Source organism: Hipposideros armiger, unplaced genomic scaffold (genome assembly GCF_001890085.2).
Source record: "Hipposideros armiger isolate ML-2016 unplaced genomic scaffold, ASM189008v1 scaffold_74, whole genome shotgun sequence".
NCBI classification, from domain to species: Eukaryota; Metazoa; Chordata; class Mammalia; order Chiroptera; family Hipposideridae; genus Hipposideros; species Hipposideros armiger.
Window position 1 is genome coordinate 130,844 of NW_017731424.1, and position 5,800 is coordinate 136,643.

Genomic DNA, 5,800 nt, shown 5'->3' on the forward strand with positions numbered 1-5,800 from the left:
TCCCCCACCCCCATCCTTGGCCACATCCTCACCCTGGTCTCATCACTCCCAAACCTCTCTGGGCAGGGCTGAGGATGCTTTCTCCTTCACCTTTCTGCCTCCTGGGAACTGTGCTTCCATCAAAAGCACCCTGAATTCTTTCTTTTTATGGCTTACAGTAAAACTCTATGATCAAAGTCGGAGGTACTGACATTTCCTATTTAGAGGGAAGCTTTGGAACTTAGAAAAACCTTTTTATCTCTTAACAAAGCTCCACTTTTACGACTATTCTTTTGCCGAGGAGACAAAACAAAATACGAAGTCTAATTTGATTGTCAAAGCTGAGCAATGAATTTATTATTCCAGTAGAACCCTACCCATCCCTGAAGCACTTAAACCCATTGAGCCGATGGAAGTCACAGAGCATCAGGATTTAAGGGCAATTAAAAGTACATCAGTTTTACTTTTTAGAATTATCTTCATATATGATGTTTAAAACTCTACAAACTGGTACAACATGGACTTAATGTAATCTTATTAGCTAGAATGATAGACGGCATTTAGGAATATACGGATGTTTCTCCAGGTATCTTTAAAAGTGTAATGCAAGTATAACAATTTGGAGATGCAATGCATCGCATCAATTGCTTAATGACTGTAATAGGAACCTGGACAGAATTCAAGAACGGGCGATATGGACAACTTGGACTCGGTTCAAGTTTGCTTTTAATCTGATTTACTCCCATAGCATAAAAGAAGTGATGTCAAGGATGAGTAGGAGGCAGGAGGGCTCTGGGCAGACTGTTGCTCGTGGGTCCCTCCTCCCGCTGGTCTGACACCCAAGCGGTGGGAGACGCCAGCCAGGCTGCAGGAGCAGGGGTCTCGGAGCTCCAGACTCTCCTTCCATTCCAGCCTCAACACCAGCTCCCAGCTGCTAAAGCCTCGCTGGGCAGCACTGGCCACTCTCCCGGCATCTTTTCCATTGATGCTCTCTCGGGAACGTTCCAGGGGCAGCTCAGGAATGGCCTGCCACACTGACAAGGAGCCAAAATCATCTAAATAGTAATAAAAGAAAACATTTGAAAAAATTTGTTTTAGCCTAATTCTTGCCTTTCTTTTCCAAACTCTGCATCTCGAAAACATGAGAAGCAGTCCTCAGGTGGACAGAGTCGCAATACAGCAGCCAGGCCCGTGCTCCCGGAGGGAAAAGGCTCCCTCCTCCTTCTGTCCCATCATCTAATCCCTCCACCGCAGACCGGTTCTGAGGAGCCTGTCACTCAGGCCTCCCTGTGCCCAGACCTGATGGGGGCATTTGCAGCGGGAGGGGGCACACCCAGAAGTGTGCTGATAACGGTTTAACAACAGGCTCTCTCTCAAGGCTGATGTGTGCAGCATTTGCAGATCCCCATGGTGTAAACACTCCACCACGGCCGATTTTAGGCTACCAACATGACATCACCAATGCAGGGCTGCAAAGTCACATGCACCATTCTACAGCATTTCTATCATATAGATACCATAGACAGAAGCAACCTCAGGCAGATAATAGCAAAATAATTCGAAAGGGCTGAGGGGTTTGTCATTACCTTTGGTTTCAATAGAATTTATTCCATTGTAATAGTCTAGCATTTCATTTTTAATAATGGCTGCATTCAACAACTCGCTCACAAAACTCCTGAAACTGTAACGGTCAGTTCCAGGGAACTGCTACACGCCAGCGGTATCCCATCACTGGACGTACCTCCGCGGGCCACAGCAGGCTGGACAGGGGAAAGGCATACCCCACACCAGACACAGGTGGCGACCTGACATTTCCAAACAATACAGCCTTAAACATGCACCTGATTTCGCTGATTCATGGTAGGTTTTTTCCCCCCACAAACACACTTAGTCTTGCGCAAAGCAGTTAATTCACAAAAGGATGGCCGGGCATTGACAGGCCACACTAAAGCCTCAAGGCGGCATTCAAACAGCAGACCTTAGAAGGTGCAGAGAAGGAGTTCATTCTTCAAAGCAGGCCCAGTGCCCTGGAGAAGCCCGTCAAGAACAGCCGCGCTCTGCCAGGAGCTCCATGGTGCCCTGTCAACACACGGAAGAGACTGTCCTTCCTCGCCCGCCATCCCCATAGCCCCAGTCTGACTTCATCCATCCAGAGTGGAAGGGCCCCTCTGCTCCGGGGTCACAAAGGCACTGAATGCTGAGCTGGTCACTCTGCTCCTTTCAAGGCAGCAAACACCATCCCTTAAAATTCTCAAACCAGGGCCGGCCGAGTGGCGCGATGGTTAAGAACTCGCTTGGGATGCCAGAGGGCCCCGGTTCGGATCCCACATATGAGGGTCAGTTACACTGNGTCCTCCTTCCCTCCACCCCTTTTCCTCTGCAGAGCAGCCAGAGGTCCCAGTTAGGCAACGCAAGCCCACGTGGGCCCAGGTACTTCCGCCACCTCCCCTCCTGGCCTGATGTGAGGCCCTGCGAAGGCGGAGCTTCACTCAGCTAATCACTGTGGTGGGACTAAAGCAGCCCCTCCCCCCCACACACACACAAACAGCAGGCAGTGTTGTCCTTCTCAGAAGCCCGCACTCTGGCTGGGATCACCAGGCACCACCAGCCCAGTGGGTAGACATCGAGAGGGAGGCCTGGGAACTGTGCCTCATTCGGAGCCACAGAATTGCTTTGCCTGTTCTCAGTGGGTTTCAAGAAGAGAGCAAAAGGTAGCGTGGCCAGGGTGCTGTCCCACCTCCCTCTGTCACCTCTAAACCTCGCCTTCACTCCCTCCCCAACTTACGATAAACAAACCAACCGGCCACTTACCCACCTCCTGGTGCCCTGGCCGTCCTGCCAAGCCCGCAGGGGTGCCTCAGCCAACAGTCACCAGCCATGGCGTGGAAATGTGGTCCTCACGGATTGGCTTCAAGAAGGGGCTCAACTCAGCTAACAGTTATTAAGCTTTACCTGGACCCAGGCCCGGGACAAGGACAAAGCTGCAAAAGAGGCCACCCTTGGTGATCTTTATCACGGTGAGGGAGCTGAGGACTAGGTGCTGGCAGACCTAACTGCAAATTATGGCTCTACCACCATGCAGCTGAGTGACCTTGGGCAGCTCACTTAACCTCTCTGATCCTGAGTGTCACTAGCTGTGACACGGGGGCAGGTAATATTTGCCATAGAGACTGCTGTGAAGATCCCAGAAGATACTGGACCAACATCTAGGCCAATGGTTCCCAAAATGTGGTCCCTGGACAAGCAGCATAAACACCACTTAGAAACTAACTAGAAATGCAAATTCTCAGCCCAACCAGACCTGCTGAACTGGAAGCTCTGGGTGAGGCTCAGCGATTGTGCTTTAAGAAGTTCTTACCACAGCCTGAGAACTCCTGGGACAAGAAACATGGACGGTGCCCTTCAGTCTGTCCAAACACGTGGCCCTGCTAGGATGTGCCTTTTGAAGCAGGACTTCCTGGTCCAGCTACGTGGTCTTACAAGGACTGCTGGAGAACAGGTATTAAGGACACCTTCTTCTGCCTGCCCTCAGCGCATGCTACCAGAAAAATCCATGTCCACCACTCTCCACCCCTAGGTCACCACGCTCACCCGTGCCACTGGCCTGATGCCACCCAGCAGATAGCTCGGGCCGTGAGCTCCAACTCCCTGCACTTCAGGCCCCGCAGGTCCCGCTCTCCTGTCCCTTGGCCCCCTGCTTGGGGACACTGCCTAAGGCGCAGGTCCTGCTGCTTGCCCTGTCATTCCCCCTCCCTCCCTCGGGGTTGAGTCACTCCAGCCCCTCAGCCGGCTTCCCACCACTGACCCCTGGGGGCTCCCCAACTCAACATGGCTTCTCCTCACCCGCCAACCACTCTGCCCAACTGCGCGGCTTCTTTGCGGGACCCCAGCATTCCCTGCTCCCTCCCACCCATCCTGTTGCCTGACTGGCTCTGCTGATTCACCCTTCATTAGTGTCCTTCCAAAGGCCTGGCACAGGTCCCCCCAAGGGGCTGGGCCAGGAGCCAATAACAGCAGTTGCTGCCATCCACAGCCTGCTCATGATGGCCGAGAATGTGCGAGTTCTTCACATCAGTAGCTCCGTAACCCTCGAACCTGCAAAGGGCGTGATGGCCCCATTTTACAGATGAGTGAACTGAGGCTTAGGAGGGGAAGTGACATGCCCAAGGTCACATAGGGTCACACAGGCAGAAAGAGGGAGGCTGGGATTTGGACTCCTGCTTGTCTGACTCTGGGAGGGCATCTCTACGGCTGAAATGACCAGAACATCTTCCGGAAACAGGAAATCTAACCTTGACTGTGAAGTTGCTTCCTGCCCCTTCTCTGTTAGCTCACCCTTTCCCCAAACCTGCAGGACACGTCTGTTCCTCCCAGTAGCCTGGTGACACTGGTTTCAGAGTGTCTGGTGAGAGGTGACAGAAGGAAGCCCCTTCTCTCCCCACCACGGCGGTTCCAGGGACCCAGGGCTGCTGGGCGCGCCCCGTGTCCCCTCAGTGCTTGTGATGGCAGTGGGCCATTTCATCTGATTGTTAAGGGTAGGGCTGAGCCCAGATGGCCACAGCACTTGGGGACATCAGGGGTTCTGTGGACGAAACAGGCCACATACTAAGCCTGACAAGCTCAGGGGAGGCCAGCATGGTGGGCTTACAAACTCAGAGACGGAAAGCAACCACATAGGATGGTCAGAACACAAAAATTCCTAACTAAACAGCAGGTCATGGTAGGTGGTCACGTCCTAGGCCTACAGCGTCCTCAACAAAGGTCACTCTTCACCTTAAGTGAGCCTGTCTGTTGTCTGTGTGTCTAGGATCACATAGCTTTGAAATGTCAGAGTAATTTTCTTCTCCAGACCCCTCAGGGCACAAGTCACTGTATCAGAGCAGAAGAGCACATCGTTACTGTTGCCCACGTACCATCTTACGTACTGTAAACGTTAACCATCCTGCACCCACCAGCGTGTCTTTTGCTTTGTATCCAGTCTCAGAGATTCCCCCACTTTGCTGTCTCCCACTCCCTGAATCTACCACCGATGAATTTCATGAAAGCCCCCTTACGTCTCCTCTTAGACTAATGTATAAAATAAGCTGCAAAACTGCCATTCTCAGGAGCATTTTCTCAATCTGTTGAGATTTTGCTTCCTGGCAATTGTCGTCATTTGAGCTCAAATAAACTCATAAAAATTCTCTACAGGTTAGGATGTTTCTTACAGCGACAGTTCAGATAGCGGTTTCCATCCCTTTCCCAGCCCCTCCCTGAGGGAACAGCCTGGCCAGACCTTGCAGCCTCGGGCGCTTCTCTGTCTGTGGCATCTTGTGTCACTAACTTCTCGGGTTGGCTGAGCCCTGGCCACTGCATGGGGGCGCCTGGGGTGTGCGGCTGTGCTTTCTACTGTGTTCCCCTCACAAGGCCCAGAACAGAGCCAGGCCTGGACACACCGAGGACTAGATCGGGGACAGCTGAGTACCCTAAAGGAAGCAAATGTGGCTTAGGGTGGTGCAGGGGAGGGGCTGTCCTCTGGGTCCTCTCTGGCCTCCAGTCAGGTGTCCCATTCCATGCGTCTCTGCCCTGCTAAGGTGAGTGCCCCCAGCACCCCAGCTGCCAGCCTCGGACTCTGCCATTGCTCCTGCCCCAGGCGTCTGTCCTCTCAGCATCTCTGTCTCTTGGGAGAAACCACAGACTCCTGGGCCTTCTGTAGAGACACCTGGTCTTGTGTGCGCAAACCAGAGAGTGACACTTGGGGTTCATCTACTTAAACAGCCTCCTCAGCCTCTGGTTCCTCTCAGAGCTTCCGTTTCCACTCCTGCCCCCATCCCCCCCACCC

The 5,800-nt window shown here is 52.8% G+C and overlaps 1 protein-coding gene across 1 annotated transcript in view; it reads right to left on the reverse strand.

The window, feature by feature from the left end:
- The window catches only part of HSPA12A (heat shock protein family A (Hsp70) member 12A), a 164,276-nt gene that overhangs the window by 106,882 nt on the left and 51,594 nt on the right, over positions 1-5,800 (reverse strand). The window lies entirely within an intron of this gene.